Source organism: Manis javanica, chromosome 2, assembly GCF_040802235.1.
Source record: "Manis javanica isolate MJ-LG chromosome 2, MJ_LKY, whole genome shotgun sequence".
NCBI classification, from domain to species: Eukaryota; Metazoa; Chordata; class Mammalia; order Pholidota; family Manidae; genus Manis; species Manis javanica.
This window is the reverse complement of record NC_133157.1, coordinates 124,000,797-124,019,641: the sequence shown is the minus strand read 5'-3', so window position 1 is coordinate 124,019,641 and position 18,845 is coordinate 124,000,797. Positions and strand designations below refer to the sequence as shown.

General features: G+C 40.6%; 1 protein-coding gene across 2 annotated transcripts in view; it reads right to left on the bottom strand.

The window, feature by feature from the left end:
- USP6NL (USP6 N-terminal like) overlaps positions 1–18,845 on the bottom strand; it is a 317,648-nt gene that overhangs the window by 249,931 nt on the left and 48,872 nt on the right. The gene's annotated exons all lie outside the window — the stretch shown is intronic.

Here is an 18,845-nt window from a genome sequence, read left to right as displayed (position 1 = left end):
AGGTTCATCGACGGTAACAGATGGCACATCAGGGGGAGGATGTTCGTGGTGGCGGAGGCTGTACAGGTGGTGGGGACAGTGGGTAGACAGGAAATCTCTGTGCCTTGCACTCAGTTTTGCTGTGAACTTAAAACTGCTCTAAAAAATAAAGTCTTTAAAAAAAAGAGAAAAGAGGAGTTTATTAATCCAACCAATATTTATTAAGCCCCCAGATGCACCAACTACAAATGACACACTGTAGTATGATCACACATACAGTTCCTGCCCTCACAGAACTTATATTAACATGTTAATGAGATAAAGTCATTGTACTTAATGAGTTACCCTTCACAGATAGCATAATTCTCTGCGCCAATAAAGAGTTCCATGCCTGCTCCAGCAGGTTGCCAATAGACAATTCCAATTGTCTTAAAGGGGAAAGGCCTTGCAGCCCTGAGAGAGAACACTTCCATAGCCAGTAATCTTACCTAAAGCTTTTGAGAAATGCTGCTTCTGGGACATCATCCCCACAGACTGATTTGGTAGGTTAAGGGGGTGCCCAGATGCCACATTTTGTCAAGGACCTCAAGTGATTCTGATGCAGGTTTGACAACAAATCATTTGGTAATCAATTTCACTCCAATAACAGTAATCACTGCTGTTGTTCTGTTTTGATGGATTTAGAGTGTTAATGTGAGCACTCCAGGAGAAAACTGGGCAGCCACCAATGTCCATGACAAGGAAGTTCCTGAGAAACAGAAATACAGATGATCAATACACATCTGTTCACCTTCATAAATCAATCAAATCTAAGTTGAGGCCAATATGATGTAATTATTCATCTATCATATTGGCAAAGACTTTAAAACACGTAGAGTATGTTGAGAATATAGTGATATGGACACTCCTATACTTTGCTAGCAAGAGTGTAAATTGGAGGAATTTAACTAAAGCTCATTTTAGCAATAAATATTAGATGTTATAATGTAAATGTTTTGATGTAGTAATTTACTTTCTAAGCATCTTTCCCAAGGAAATAACTCATGTATACACAAAAAAACCATAAAGATCCATGGATAAGGCTATTTATCACAGACTTGTTTACAATATAAAGAATTGGAAGCTACCTACCTGTCCATAAAGAACTGGTTAAAATGGAGGAACCCATCTAACAGAATACAATTCCCTTAAAAACTTGTCCATTTATATTTATTAAGAATGGAAATATACCTCTATCTGGCCTTTTAAAAACTGAATGTACAGTATAATCTTATTAGTAAATAAAATAGATGTGAGATACATAGACCCAAGAGGGAAAGAAATTATTGAAAGAGTTAAGAGTGATGATTTATGGGTAATTGCTACTGGAAATTTTATTTATACATTTTTACATATTCTGAATGATCTCTACAGTGAGCATGTATTACTTTTAAAATCACCTCTCCTCTAAAGCCCTTTGCATTTTTTGAAATGCACATCTGGACATGTTAATAGGCATTGGTATAGGAATTTTCACTGGAGGAACAGTCTCTAAGGAGTATGTGCGCTGCTCTAAGGGGATAAGACAGGGGCATAGCAGGGGCTGGAGGGAAGAGGAAGAGGATAGCCAGGGTCTAATCTATAGCCCAGGCTCTCAGACTAAGTCTGAACCCAACTGCAAGACAGGCTGCAGGGGACTGAAAGGGATGTTTTCCCAGCAGACACTGAGACACAGAGGCATAAACAGTATTGCTTCAGTGCTCAGATAGGGCGTATGACAGAGTAGACAAATAGTTAGACAAAATACTCTCTTGATTCAAAGCCACCAGAAGGAGCAGTGAGGCCCTCTGGGAATGCTGCCCCATTCTGACATTCTGAGGCCAGAAAACTGGAACGCTCTTTAGATGTGGCAACAGAGAAAGCCCTCCTGCCTTAGCAAGAGCAAGTTCAGTGGAACGGCAAAAGCAGGCTGGAGGTGGTCGGATGGGGAAAGGAAACGGAGGGGTTGAGGAGCACAGGGAAGTTTTCCGAGTTGGGAAAAGAGAGCATGTTTCACTGCTGACAGAAGCGTCCAGGAGCAGGAGAGAGGTTGAAGATACAGGAGAGAGAGAGCTATTCTCATTCCACCTACAGTCCTCATTTGATTCACCCACACCATAGTTTTAACTATTACTTGTATAAAAATTGTCAATTTGCCATACTTACAGCAAGAGCCCAGGCGCACAATAAAAATTTATTAAGTAATTGAAACTTTTTGCTTATTTCCAGACCCAAATAATAACTCATCATATCCCTCTCAGTAACCCCTCTACTGCTAACTTAAAATCACACACATGCTGGTGGGAATGTAAATTAGTTCAACCATTGTGGAAAGCAGTATGGAGGTTCCTCAAAAATCTCAAAATAGAAATACCATTTGACCCAGGAATTCCACTCCTAGGAATTTACCCTAAGAATGCAGCACTCCAATTTGAAAAAGACAGATGCACCCCTATGTTTATCACAGCACTATTTACAATAGCCAAGAAATGGAAGCAACCTAAGTGCCCATCAGTAGATGAATGGATAAAGAAGATGTGGTACATATACACAATGGAATATTATTCAGCCATAAGAAGAAAACAAATCCTACCATTTGCAACAACATGAATGGATCTAGAGGGTATTATGCTCAGTGAAATAAGCCAGGTGGAGAAAGACAAGTACCAAATGATTTCACTTATATGTGGAATATAAGAACAAAGGAAAACTGAAGGAACAAAATAGCAGCAGAATCACAGAACCCAAGAATGGACTAATAGTTACCAAAGGGAAAGGGACTGGGGAGAATGGGTGGGAAGGGAGGGAGAGGGGAAGGAAAAAGAAAGGGGGCATTACGATTAGCATGTATAGTCTGTGTGGGGGCACGGGGAGGGCTGTGCAACACAGAGAAGACAAGTAGTGATTCTATAGCATCTTCCTATGCTGATGGACAGTGACTGTGAAGGGGTATGTGGGGGGACTTGGTGAAGGGGGGAGCCTAGTAAACATAATGTTCTTCATGTAATTGTAGATTAATGATATCAAAATTTTAAAAAATGAAAAAAAAAATCACACACACACACACAATCCCATTCTCCCTTCAGTGCTCACCCTCAGTGAATGGTACCACCCACCTCATTGCCCTAGCAAACTACCTAGGCATCCTCTTTAGTGACATTTCTCATCCCTCCCCATAGCTAACAGGTCAGCAAGTGCAGATTCTACCTGTGCAGAGCTCCTGAATCTATTCCCTCCTCATCATTCCCACTACCACTGGATTTGAATTACTACAAATATTTCCTTTACCTCCAATCTATTTCTCATTTTATTGCATACAGCTATCCCTCACACTGTGCCATGTCATTTACCTGCCTATTTAGAGCTTCAAAACAAAGTTCAGTTAATGATCGACTGACTGATCAAATAAAGGAATGACTGACTTTAGGGCTAGATGGCCAATCCTTTCCCAATCTGGAGAACTCTGGACTAATCCTTTTTTACCATAACCTAATGCCTACTGCTGTCCAGGCAAAAACTCAAAACATGTGCCTGAATTTTTTTTTAATTAAGGTATCACTGATATACAATCTTGTGAAGGTTTCACATGAGCAACATTGTGGTTTCAACATTCACCCATATTATCAAGTCCCCTCCCACTGCATTGCAGTCACTGTCCATAAGCATAGTAAGATGCTAGATAGGTCATTACTTGTCTTCGTGCTGTACTGCCTTCCCTGTGACCTACCTATATTGTGATTGCTAATTATAATGCCCCTTAATTGCCTTCTCCCTCCCTCCTCGCCCACCCTCCCCAACCCCTCCCCTTTGGTAACCACTAGTCCCTTCTTGAAGTCTGTGAGTCTGCTGCTTTTTGTTACTTCAGTTTTGCTTTGTCGTTATACTCCACAAGCAAGGGAAATCATTTGGTACTTGTGTTTCTTTGCCTGGCTTATTTCACTGAGCATAATACCCTCTAGCTCCATCTATGTTTTCTTCTTATGGCTGAATAGTATTACATTGTGTATATGTACCACCTCCTCTTTACCAATTCATCTACTGATGGACACTTAGGTTACTTCCATATCTTGGCTGTTGTAAATAGTGCTGCAATAAACATAGGGGTGCATCTGTCTTTTTGAATCTGTGATCTACTTTTCTTCAGGTAAATTCCTAGGAGTAGAATTACTGGGTCAAACAGTATTTCTATTTTGAGCTTTATGAGGAACCTCCATATTTCTTTCTGCAATGGTTGAACTAATTTACATTCCCACCAGCAGTGTAGGAGGGTTCCCCTTTCTTGGCATCCTCACCAGCATTTGTTGTTGCTTGTCTTTTGGATGTTGGCCGTCCTAACTGGTGTGAAGTGATATCTCACTGTGGTTTTAATTTGCTTTTCCCTGATGATTAGCAATGTGGAGCATCTTTCCAACATGTGCCTGAGTTTTGTTACATGTTACTTGTTCATATTTACACTATCCAGCAGTAACAGCTTCAAGGAGAGCACTGGTATATACTACAAGGTCACAACAATTATTGCGTGGATATAATGCAAGATGTGCCTAAGACTGGAAAAACCCATTTTTAAAACAGAAAAACAAAAGACAGCTTTCATAATTGCATAATGTGGATTTAGCTTTTCTACCTGGGAGACACTAAGATAGACTATGAAATAATTCATTTCCAAATGAAAGAAGGAGCAATAAACAGGGACTGAAGAGCAACTAACAGAGCTTTGAAAAGTGTAAACTGTGTAACAGCAATTTCATTTTTTTCTAGGATAAAGTGGCAGGCTCTGCTGATGAGGAGGAAGCAATAGCTATAATCTGTATAATCTATTCCCTTCAAATAAAGAGTCTAATGTGACATTATTGTCAAGATGCTGGGAATACGCATTCAGTTGAAGAATGACTAATTGCAGATAAGTGTATGACACCAGCATCAAGCCATATCTCCAAGAACAGCAAATATACTCTTTTTAACAAAGAAAATTTTAATATCCACCTTTTCCTATGTTGCAAAATTTGGAACAAAGAAGCAAATCAATACAGGAACCCTCTTTTCATTTTCATCATATCAATGGACTAAAATATAACAAAATCTGCACTGGTAGACAGACTCAAAATAGCAGTTGATATTGTAGATAAAAGCTAGTGATAAGCCTTCAACATTGTGCACTTATTTGGGTAGTGTGCAACCTGTGCGTTTGAGTAAACAGTGCATATACATATGAAGTTATTGTTAAGACATAATTATGGGAATGTCATTTATGACAGCAGTACTGAAGCCTTCATTTAACCTTGGAGTCATTGCTAGCCTTCCTCAAAAAATTAATAATAAAGGTAATCTAAAAAGGCATTTTAAGCAAAAACTTAGAATATAATTTTTAAAATACACAGGAGATACATAACACAAATCTAAGGGATTCCTGTCTGCCTCATCTCTGAGAGAAGATGCTCTCTATGAGGACAAGATGCGGACAATGGTGAACTTAACTCTGTTACCTGAGTTTCATGTCCCCTTGGTGTTTTCTCAGTGGGTGTGACAGTTATTAGTTCTGTTCAATAAATATTTCCAGTTCTCTGCCTTCTGGACATATGGTAGGATTGCCTCCTGGGCTCTTTGGGCTGGGCAGAGTCCTCCTGACTAACAGGTTGTAAACAGAATTGACCTTTATAACTTGTGTGCACAACACTTCATTACAGGTTCTGCCCCAACAGCCAGCAATGCTCCAGACAGTAGCTACTCCATCAGTCTGGATTATAAAATAATGTAAGCAGAAACTCACAGCTGCCCTGCTATAGAAATATAACATGAACAAAACTAAATTCTTATTTTTGGCCACTGAAATTTTGGAGTTACTTCTTAGTGCAGCAAAATCTGGCTTAGCCTGGCTACTACAGTAAGAGTATCACTACCGCCAACACCTCATTATTACTTTTCCCTTAATCCTGACACCCCAACATTGACAAAAACTCTTTCTTAGGTTCCTGTAGACTTCACTGATAAACACTGGCACTTTCGAAATGGCATTAATAAATACAGTGGGAAAAGAGAGAGGGCAGAATGCAAAGGCTCAGAGAGTGAGTGAGGAGACAGACTAACGAGCTTCTACCACTTCTACGTGATCTTGGACAAGTTACCTCCTTTGTCTATAGTTCCAGTTAAATACAAAAAAATCTCAGAAAGGGCTTTGATTGTCTTAGCTTAGTTAACATCCTCACATCTGTGGTCAGAATTTAGGTTCTGTGATTGGAAGTTTCACTAGAGCCACAAGGTTAGAACAGAAGGTAGAACAGTTCCCTAAAATGCAGAAGTGCCATTACTTGAACACAGGAGGCACACGCTAGGCAGAAAAAGCCAAGCGATATTCCCAGCAGATACTTCTCACTGCCCTCAGAATTTTGTTACAAAGATCCATTACAAATCTGGTCTCTTTCCACCCACTCAGCATTTTAACCAGACTCACCTAGGAATCCAGTTGCTGTGACTTCTCGCATCTTTAACTTCCGTCTGCCTGGAATCCATCCTCCCCCTCCTCACATGTCTAAGCTGAACTCATGCTAGGTGTCATTTCTTTGCTGCTAGAGAATGTGACCACCCAGTAGGAATACCCAACTGGGTTTCCCCTTGAGAAATAAAATTTAATTGTATGAAGCCACTGAGATTTGGGGGTTCATCTACTGCAGGAGATCACTTTACCCCACAATCACCTTTATAAATACCAAGGAAACAACAAAAAGATGCCAAGCCGGACAACAGAGCAAGTAGCAAAATGCATGTTGCAAGACTGTTGTCAGCACCTCATAGCAGAATCCCCCCTTTATTTACTCTTTATCTCCCCTCCTGTTCATAGCCTGTTTTCTTCGACTGGCAGTCTACATGTGTTTTCCCCACTTGTTCACCTCTCACTCATCCCCTATTCCGTAAAGTCTAGATCTTGCCCACGCTCTGCTGAAACTGCACACATGACCTCCTAGCTGTCAAATCCCTCGAAACACTTTTCAGTCCACATGGAGTGGCTTTTAATATGCAACAACATGTAGATTTCTTTTCTTTTTTATTTATTTATTTATTTATTTATTTATTTATTTATTTATTTATTTGTATCATTAATGTACAATTACTTGAACAACATTATGGTTACTAGACTCCCCTATTATCAAGTCTCCCCCACATACTCCATTACAGTCACTACCCATCAGCATAGTAAGATGTTATAGAATCATTACTTGTCTTCTCTGTAGATACTGCCTTTCCCATGTCCCCCTCAACTACATCATATGTGCTAATCATAATGCCCCTTTTTCTCCCTTATCCCTCCCTTCCCACCCATCCTCCCCAATCCCTTTCCTTTTGGTAACTGTTAGTCCATTCTTGGGTTCTGTAAGTCTGCTGCTGTTTTGTTCCTTCCTTTTTTGCTTTGTTCTTACACTCCACAGATGAGTGAAATCATTTGATACTTGTCTTTCTCCACCTGGCTTATTTCACTGAGCATAATACCCTCTAGCTCCATCCATGCTGTTGCAAATGGTAGGATTTCTTTTCTTCTTATGGCTGAAAAATATTCCATTGTGTATATGTACCACATCTTCTTTATCGATTCATCTACTGATGGACACTTAGGTTACTTCCATTTCTTGGCTGTTGTAAATAGTGCTGCAATAAACATGGGGGTGCATATGTCTTTTTCAAACTGGGCTGCTGCATTCTCAGGGAAAATTCCTAGGAGTGGAATTCCTGGGTCAAATGCTATTTCTATTTTGAGATTTTTGAGGAACCTCCATACTGCTTTCCACAATGGTTGAACTAGTTTACCTTCCCACCAGCAGTGTAGGAGGGTTCCCCTTTCTCCACATCCTCACCAACATTTGCTACTGTCTTTCGGATGTTGGCCATCCTAACTGGTGTGAGGTGATATCTCATTGTGGTTTTAATTTGCATTTCTCTGACGATTAGTGATGTGGAGCATCTTTTCATGTGCCTGTTGGCCATGTGAATTTCTTCTTTGGAGAAGTGACTCTTCAGTTCCTCTGCCCATTTTTTAATTGGCTTATTTGCTTTTAGTTTGTTGAGGTGCATGAGCTCTTTATATAATTTGGATGTCAACCCCTTATCGGACATGTCATTTATGAATATATTCTCCCATACTGTAGGATACCTTTTTGTTCTACTGATGGTGTCCTTTGCTGTACAGAAGCTTTTTAGTTTGATACAGTCCTACTTGTTCATTTTTGCTTTTGTTTCCCTTACCCGGGGAGATATGTTCATGAAGAGGTTGCTCATGTTTATGTCCAAGAGATTTTTGCCTATATTTCTTTCTAAGAGTTTTATGGTTTCATGATTTACATTCACGTCTTTGATCCATTTTGAGTTTACTTTTGTGTATGGGATTAGACAATAATCCAGTTTCATTCTCTTACATGCAGCTGTCCAGTTTTGCCAACACCAGCTGTTGAAGAGGCTGTCATTTCCCCATTGTATACCCATGGCTCCTTTATCCTATACTAATTGATCATACATGCTTGGGTTTATATCTGGGCTCTCTATTCTGTTCCACTGATCTTGTAGCAGTACCAAATTGTCTTGATTACTGTGGCTTTGTAGTAGAGCTTGAAGTCAGAGAGCATAATTCCCCCTGCTTTATTCTTCCTTTCAGGATTCCTTTGGCTATTCAGGGTCTTTTATCATTCCATATGAATAACTATTTGCTCTAGTTCACTGAAGAATGCTGTAGGTATTTTCATAGGAATTGCACTGAATCTGTATATTGCTTTAGGGAGGATGGCCATTTTGACAATATTAATTCTTCCTAGCCAAGAGCATGGGATGGATTTCCATTTATTAGTGTCCTCTTTAATTTTTCTTAAGAGTGTCTTGTAGTTTTCAGAGTATAGGTCAACAACATGCAGTTTTTTAAGAGGAGTTATATTTATACGTTTCCCCCTCTAAAAATTAATGCTTTTAAGCTCCCTTTCTCACTGGGTAAGAAAGAAATCCCATCTCAGCTATTAATTGGGTTTTCTTTCCATGTCTTGAGTTACACCAGATTCAAGAGAAGTTTGGACAGCACGGAACACTTGGGGACAGGGGGCAGGCATGGGCATTGGTTTGAAGAGCCCAGAGTGACATGCTTCTTTTCCAGCCCATTCACTTCCCTAGGAGACAAGTGTCCTCCTTCTGTCCTAAGCAGGGCACAGTGGTGGCTTCCTTGACAGGAAAACCTGATGACCCCTAGGTGGACACTGCACCTGCCCAGAGGTGTAAGGGGCAGAGGCCCCGGGCCTCACTGCTCTGAAAGCATTGGGGTCCAACGCCTTTGTACCTCTATAGGACGCTCTCACCTTGCCAACTAGTGCCTCCCAACTCTGCAGTCTCCTTGGAGTCTTTTCCCTCCGCTCTCAAATAATTCAGCTCTTCTCGGGCTCCCAGAGGGACAATGGAATTGTTCAGCTCCAACCTCAAACTACCTGGTTAAGCAAAGAAAAAGTGAATATATCTCCCACTAACACACACCCTTGGGGATTAAAGAGTCAGCGGATCACCCCATGGCCCCTGCCTTGCTTGAGCCTCTCTGAAGCAGAGAACAATTTCCCCTCCTTGAATTCTGTGAATGTGCTGTCCAAGTTTTCCTCCTTTCTGTCTAATTATTCTTCTAAGTCCTCTTTGTTCTGCCCATCCCTAAACCAATGTTTTTCTTTTCCTTTTTAACCCTGTAAGTAGTTTGAAAGATTATGTACTCTCCATGTACATTTTTAAGTTGACATCTTGAAAATGTTTCAAGTCTAAATAGTTGTAAAGAATAAATTTTCTAGTATATTAATATCAATATTTTTGAATGAAACTTTTTCATTGTTTTAAATAAATCTAATGGAATCTATAAAACATGGAATTTTATTATAACCCACTATCTTCCATATTTTAAAATATTTGAACAACCTCTTCTTTAACAGTTGGCATTTTGCATGATTTCTTTTTCCCTTTGATATCAGATATCATTTTCCAAGAATTCAACCTGAATATATTTTTTCTGTTACATCCTTTTATTGATTACTCCCTTACTTCTTCTTTGGAAAAAAAGTACAAATTAAAATTTGCTCTTTTCCATAGCCATAAGCCTCTAAATGTTAAAGATCTCTTCTGTGTTGAGTTGTCATTACAATGATTATTGGTACATTATTCATCAAAATAAAAATATTATAAACTTGATAAATAATTATTAAACAGGAAAGTAAACATTTCCCCAGCTGTACTGAGGTATAATTTACATCAAAAAATAAATAAATTCACCCATCTGAAGTGTACATTTTGATGAATTTGGACAATTTTGTTCACTTATGTAACCAACACCACAATCAAAATCATGATAACAAACATTTCCGTAACTCCAAAAAATTCCCTCTTGCCTCATTGCAAGCAATCTCCAACTCTTACCTGTGACCTCAGGCAGCCACTGATCTGGTTTCTATCACTAGTTTTGCCTTAAAAAACAAATTTTTACTGGAAATCCCTATGATCTAAAGGTTTGTGTCCCCTCAAATTCACATGTTGACATCTTAACTCCCAAGGTGATAGCAGTAGGAGGTGAGGCCTTCAAAAGGGGATGAGCCCTCATGAATGGGATTAGTGTTCTCATAAAGAGACCCCAGAGGGCTCCCTCACCCCTCCCACCAGGTGAGGACCCAGGGAGAAGGTGCAATCTATGAGCCAGAAAGCAAGCTCTCACCAGACCAGACTCTGCCTGCACCTTGATCCTGGACTTCCAGCCTTCAGAATTAAGAAATAAATTTCTGCTGTTTATAAGCCACCCAGCCTGTGGTATTTGTTATAGCAGCCCAAGTGGATTAACAAAGAAATGCATCTCTTAATTTATGGGACTAGAGGTATTTTCCCCTAGTCGTCTGTTGGTAAATATTACTTGTCACTAGAATGAGACAGGGTTCAGTATCATTTCTATTCCTGCTTTTCACTTTTACAGATGTAAGCTTGGCGAAACAGCTGGAGACCACTGGCTGGCAAAGGGGCTGCTATTTAGTCACTAGGGTCATTCAGTTGCTCAGAACCAGCAGCAACATCTCCAGTTGCCCCTGTGTCTGATGCCCCAGAGGTTTTTTACCCTCTAGGATAATTCAGCAGGAGCTATGAATGGTGTGCCTTTCTTTTGGAAAGTAAAAGAAAGGCAAATGTGCATGGGTAAGAAAGAAGCAGTTGCTGCCTCCAGCCTCACACAGGCACTTTCTTAGAACACTGAAGAAAGATTGGAAATGGGCTCCCTTAAACATCCATGCTCATGAACCCTTAAGAAGCCTCCACCAGGAGACCTGTAACCCAGTTTGAAGACCTCTGCCTTAAATAGCTGGTGCTAATTGGTCTCAGTACCAGATCATCTGCTCATCTACACTCTCCTTACATAACCTAATCCACACCTTTGTCTTCAACTGCCATAGACAGGCTGGTAACTCCTAAATCTTTTCTCTCCAGCTCAGACCTCTGTCCTGAGTCTAAGAACTGTATATTCCATTGTCTGTTTAACATCTCCACTTTCCACTCTTCTGACTCAAGTTTCATACATTTTCTTTTAAGTACAAACTTACCCTAGCCTAAATTTAGGAAAAAATATTCAGCCCCATATGTTGAATTTAAAGCCAAGAGGTTGGCATTTTTCTATCACTTTACTATTTACAAAGTTCTTTCATCTATATACATGTGCATAAAGTATAAAGTATGTGAAGTATACATGGGACTCTTAACAGTAAGTGCTTATATTTTACAGATGAGGAAACTAAGAGTCTGTGAGAGGAAGCAAAAAGTCCACTACATTCTGAAAAATAAGAAAGAAATAAAAGATTTATTCTCTGCCTTGACTTGGTTGGAGAGAAGTTAGTTAAATAAAGATACTGCAAATCAACACAAGCCTGCGCACACTAGGAGCCAAACTACTGTTCAAATAGATGATACAAAGGAAATTCTTCCGCTAGTTTCAATAAAAAGTAGAATAGATTTACAATCTATGTAAAGGCACTGTATCTCATTTCCTTATGGAAATATGAAAAAATTGGTTGGCTAGGAAATACATTAACTAACCCATACTACCTAAGACCCAAAACAATTTGATTAACAATTATCAGCGATTTAAGGTTTGTCCAGCCAGAAACAGGAGGTGAGATGGGTCACTTCCTTGGCTTCCTTCCAACAACTTAATTCCATACAAAGAAAAAAGGTTTTCCCATTCTTTCACAGATTGTGTTTTCAACATAGTCATTCAGTGAATGTAAATTTCCTGTCCTGAATAATGTGTTTGTGGACTGTGGGGAAAAATAATGTCTTAGGCTTTACACATCTTAAACAAGTGTTGTTTGTAACAAACCTCTGGCAAAAGGGCATCTCAGGAGTCTGGTATAACTCAAAATAAACACTTTTATATCTTCCTAAGATGATGATCAAGAAGCGCTCAACCCAGTCATTAAAAATGTACTTCTTTCCTCTTTTTTTTTCCTTAGCTATTTCCATGTCTCATCTTTGGATCTTATTAATTATGGCTGAGTTTGGTCCTGTTTTTGTTTCATCTTTACACATAAATGGTAACTTTCAGTTTACTTAGTCATATTTATTACTCTCATATTCAGCTCCATTGCTTGTACATTTTTGGACTTTGGATGCATAACTCTAAGATTTTGTTGGTTGATAAGGAATAAGGCCTACTCTATTACCATGCATTTTATCTGGCAAAGACCTGCAAAGGTCAAAATGCAACCAGTCAGTAGACAAGGGCTTTGAATAAAGGAATGGATGCATTCCAGTCCAAACAGTTTAAAGTCATATTTTAACTGAAATCTCCAGGTGCTGAGAGCTCCATGAATGGGGAGCTCATGGATGCCAATTAGTCTCCAAATTCTTTCTTATCCATGTCTTGGGCCTTTTGTCATCTCCTCCTGACTTGATACAGATTTTTTTTAATTTTAAACAGCCAACTCGATCTAGCTATTGTCTAATGCTTTCCCATTTGGGCCCTTTCAAATTCCCAAAAGAGAAATTACCTCCCTCCTTTTTCCTTCCTTCTTGATCAAGACTGGAACTGAAATACCCAAGCCTGGGTAGAGCCTCCTGGGCGTACCACACTAAGTACGGCCTCCCAGGCCTACCATTCTAACCAAGATGCTGCTGCTCCTTCTGCAGAAAGCCCAAGGAGAAAAGGGAGGAAGGGACAAGCGAGGGTCTTTGGGAGCACTGAGACTTGCATGGGGAAATTTTCTGGACTGGACCCTGCCTGAATTATGGAGACTTTGTCCTATCTTCCACCAGAGAGTTTTGCATACTCCTCCATGTGATTTCAGCACTATTTCTGGCAAAGGCTCCACCTTTTATTTCAATAATCTATCACTGCACATTCTTTTCTGCATGATATTAGCTCCTGTCCCCCGCATCTGACTCTTCTTGCCCCAACCTTACTAGGGCCACGCCAACACAGGAACTCTGTGGGCATGGGCAATGAAGAGGAAAGAGGCGCTGGCCCGTGCTACACCATGGTGCGCATGAAGACCCTGGGCTAAGTGAAAGGGCCAGTTACAAAAGACTAAATACTATACATAGGCTAGATATTACATTTCCATGGAGTGTCTGGAATAGGAAATACCCAGGGACAGAAAGCAGACTGGTGGTTGGTTGCAAGGGGGTACTGGAGGGGGAGAAGAGTGACTGCTAATGGGCACGGGGTGTATTTTGGGTGATGAAGATGATCTCAAATTGGTTGTGGCGATCACTATACAACCCTGTGAATCTATGAACCCACTGAACTATGCACTGGAAATGGGTGACTCGTAGGGTATCTCAGTAAATCTGTGACAGCAAAACCAACTCTCAGTGAGGCGAAAGGAAGACATCAGTGTAAGAGGAAATGAACAATGAGATTTAGAGAAACTGGAGGGAGAGACAGGGTTTTTAAAAGAAAAGAAAAATATGCTTTTATAAAAAACAGGGCTTTTCACCCAATCCTGAGAAGAGTGCTGTCTCTAAGGTATGTTCTGAAAATAGCAGGAACCAGCAGGAGGACGAAAAAAAAGAAAGAAAGAAAAAGAAAAGCCTGGCTCAATGCAGCAAAAGTGGAAAACCACAGGCAAAGCTCACTCTGGGACCAGACACCAATGTAAGCAGTCAGAACATCAAGAAGCAAAGGGAAAGAAGTGCCTGAACAAAGCAGCAGGAAAAGAATCTTGAAATAAAACTCAAGTTAAATGACACAGAAGAGCCCACTTTCTTTCTCCTGGCCTCTTCTTTTTTTTTTTCTTATACCCGCATCACACACCTCTCCCTCAGTCTCTGTCACTCTCCGTCTCTCCCTCTCTCCCAATTTGTGTCCCTCTTCTAACTCTGTTCACAACAGGCTCAAGCAGGGCCCTGACACTTCCAGGCCCCAAAGTGTCCTTCTGAAAGCACACTTTCCTCAAAGATGGACAGGCCCAGGAAGTCTCAGGCGTGCGAATGCAGCAGGGGGTGAGCTGTGGCCCTGGGGCATGAGCTCCTGCCAAGATCCAGCTCCCTAGTGGCAGTGTTCCAGGTCCTTTTCATGAGGTTATTCATGGAGCCAGGAAGAAACTGTCTTCATAAAGCAGCCAGGGAAAGTCCCCTGATGCCAGGCCAATCCCGCAGCTTCAAGAGATGACAATTTCTTGAAGCTGGTACCTTCTACTTCCTCTCAGCAAACATCTGGCCTGGGCACTAGACCATGAGGCAGGAAGTCCTGAGTGCTATTTTTTAATTGTGACAGGCAGTCTGGGGGCAAACCTTTTAGACATGGGGCTCACTTTCTGTTCTGCATTCATGCAGCAATTTTTTCTTCTGGGTTGCTCGGGATGGTAGGCAGCATCCTTGCTGGTGTTATGATTCCATCTTACAACTCGGAAGAGACCGTCTCCATGTCACAGAATGAGTCACTGGGCCAGCCAGGATTAGAACATCTCAATCCCAGACCTAGGCCTTGCCAAACAGACCCAGTGTAATTGTCAGGCTGACATTCTGGTGTTGCCTTGTGAGGAAGAATGTAAAGCTTCAAGATGTAATCTGTTAGTCTACTTGGGCTTTTACAAAATATTGTGACGCCTGTTTTATTGTGAGAAATCTAAAGCTTAGAAAGGCTAAGATTCCTAATGTGAACAAATAACAAAAAATAAAAACCCATACCTTTCCTGATCCAAATCCTATATTCCTCCTCTAAAACATTTATCTAGTCTTCAAATAAAACAATATATACAGTCACCCCTCCCCAATAAATTGTGTCATGCTTTTTAAGAAGTTCTTTCAACTCTGCATATTTTAACAATTCTTTGTAATGCTTAAAAAGAAAAATCTGACGTAAAGCAAGGTGCCTTGGCCATATAAAGGCTTGAGAGAGTCTGTGGGACACAGGGATGGGGAAAGACACCTTGCCCACATCTTTTATTTGGTTTGAGATGACAAGTCTCCAAAGCAGAACTGCAGGAACTTGAGGGCAAGAACTGGCTGACTTCACTCATGTTTGTTCAGATCTGTGCACGCTGCTCACTTTGGGACCAAATGTGACCTGGCTTTGTAAGTACAACTTACATTTCCAGAACTACACATCCAGTCAGACCCTCTAAGGAATCACGCATATGAAAATTAGCAATTTGAGCCCTGGAAGAAGTTTTTAAAAATGATTTCCATCAGTCCAACCCTACTCCACCTACCTTCTACCCAGTTCAAGAGAGACATCCATGGAAGTCCAAGAAATACATAATTAAAGAAATAATTTCCTGTAGTATATACCACCAGGAAGCTTTTATTAAGTATCTAGTTTTTTATGGTTCTGGGCTAAGTACTGTATAAAGAGAATTTCAGAGAACTGGTCAGTATCTTTCTGTAGCTTTTGAAGACTCTACCAGGTGATGGTAGCCAGCGTTTACCTGGACAAACAGGTTCAGACCACAGCAACAGCAGATGGAAACCTGAAAACCGAACAGTGACTAGGCACTCACACATTCATCTGGCTGATGTCTGTGGGTGGGGAGCCAAAAAATAGCACACGGGGGTAGTGGTTCTGGGTTTCCTAGGGACACTTAGACTCAATTGCAGACACTGCATGGGGCTCTTGGGAGATACTGAGTCAATCTCCTGGCAGGCAGAGGAGACTGGAGGAAGGAAGTTGGGGGTAAAGAGCTGAACTGGGGAGGGAGGGGGCACAGGGCAAGCAGCAAGGGTGTGGCCAGCAGAGAACAGTGACAGAGAGAGGGCCGGTGGAGAAGAGACAGTAAGGGGAACAAAACAGAGCAGCTGCTGCTGGCAGCCCCACCCATGCCTGCAGGCCCAAGGGGTTTTTCAAGCCTTCTGCTGGTTGTGGGTAGAGACCTCAGGTAGATTCTAGAATGTTTGTGTTGGTGGGAATGGTCTTTGTAAAGTTTAAAACATGTGTATTAGCAATCAAAGAGTGAGGGCATGCGAACACATTCACCCAGAGGGAGTGCTAAGTGCCAGGATCAAACATACCTGAAAGAACACTGCCCTTAGATCTGCTCTGATCATGAGAAGACCTCAGCAAAGCCCAAAGACATCCAGAAGGGGATGAACGAGAACCAGTTTTAGATGACCAGGTGACTGTAGTTTAGAATCAGGCCTTATGAAAGGCATAGGGGTGACCAGTAAAACCTAACTTGGCATCACAAAGCCTCAAAAATAAAAGAGAATTCTTCATTAAAAATCATCACATTTACTGATTAATAGCTGCAAGCTTTCCAAACCATTTTAGATTGCTGGTAGGACCCCTGGTACCACCACAGTCCAGACACCAAACACTGATACCACACCCAGAACGAGGGGCCAGGACACAGACAGAAGTATCTCCATCTCAACCCATTCTGATAACACAGACCTTTCTGTAATTAATGCATGTCAAAGCCATCTTAATGAGAAAAAGAAGAGGATTGAGGGCGTGAGGCTAATAAATTTGTTCAACTTCCGCTGACTCTCATGGAAATATAAATTATAATACACAGTGAAATGCTATGTTTTTACAAAACAGAATGGTAAAAAAAATTTCACATTGTCCATGGCCAAGGTGGAGAAATGGACTCTCTCCCACCTATTGGTGGTATACTGGTAAAACTTTTGGAGGATGGCAGTTTGGCAGTTTTATCTTTATGAAATGTCCTTGCCTTTCAGCCAGGAATTTGCTTCCAGGTATTTGTCCCAGTTTCCATCTGTCCTAGAAAGTTCATCACATGTATGCACAAAGAAGCAAATAATGTTCATTACAGCAGTGCTTTAAATAGAAAAAAAAATTGCAACCAACTTTAACAGCCATCATTAGGGAGACCGGTTAAATTTTGGCACATCTATGGAATATAACATAGTAGTCAAAAAAGAATGAAGTAAACTCATATGGAAAAGACCACATAAGTGATCTTATGGAAAAACCTCATAGACATATTGTTCAATGAAAGTTGCAAGCTGCAGAATGCTACAGAAAGCATGACTTTCCTTATGTAAATGCATGCAAAAAACCATATATTTCTCTATGTAAATATGATCATGCAAATGCAAAGAAGAAAACTTGGACAGATTTATATGCCAAGCTGACAATAGTGACTATCTGGGGAAGAAAGTAGGTTGGGCATTGGAGAATTAAGGGGAATTTTTGTCTTTATCTCTATGGAATTCTCTTTTATGATGAGAATATATTCATGTATTACTTATGCAAATAAAAATGACTTTTAAAAGAAAGGGGAAAAAAATAAGAACACTGTCTTCAGGAGTTAGACAGAGTTGACCACTGAGATGATGGAGCTTCTTCCCAAGGTGCTAAGCGAGAGCATGTCCTCAACTCTCTCTTCCTGCCCTCTACCTCCAGAGGTGACTGAATGTCTGACCCAAGAGTCCCACATAGCTCTGTTAGCAGGGCAGCCCCAACAATCTATTCCAACACAGTGTGGGAGTCCACACCACTCTACTCCCCTCAGAATCAGGGCTACATGGACCTGAGGACAAGCACTGTGGGAACTAACTTAGGAACCTCATCGTAACATGATTGATTACCTGTGGCTCCAAAACAGCACCAGGTCATTTCTTTTGAGTCCCCTTCCAGGGCAGCTTCATTCCACACAGAATTCAAAGGACCTCATTATCATGCTATGTGATCCTAGTGAGTCTGAGGTAGCTATGGATTTAAATCAGGAATGCTGGAACCATTTGAACTTACTGAACTGGCATTTTAGCAAGTCCCCCACAAGGGAATTGGTGAGAGACAAAGTTGACAGAATCTGGCATCTCTCCAGCCTAAAAACTGATAGACACAGAGAGTGACACAGGGTAGGACTGAAGCACAGACAGAGTAGCAGCACTACAAACAACCCGACACAGAGGTTGGGGGGAGGACAACCCTGGAAATTAAAAAAAAAAAAAAAACTACTACACATCGGACTGATAAGTACCATGGATATTTACCATCATACTTCACTCTTGTACTTTTTTTTCCCACATGAGAAGTTAAAATGGTAAAGCATGAAGGTGCCTTTCATCCTCAGAAAATGGTTGGCATAAAATATAAACCACAAAAGCTTTTGTTTTCTTTAGAGAGGAATAGAACAATATTTTTCATCTCAACACCGCTAACATGAACATTTACAAACTATTTTGCTGGCAAGATTACAATCACAGATGCACTGAGCCAACAGCATCACATAGTCGTCCTCATTAATTTAATGAATTGTGACTTCACATGCAGGTTCACAGTCAAAGACTAAAAAACTAAAAATGCTAGGATGGCCTTGACTCTATTTAAATTAGAATGAGAGATACAATCATATTTTGAATTTCAGGTCTTATTGTAACAATTAGAAAAAGGTTCTTCTGTATACAGAATG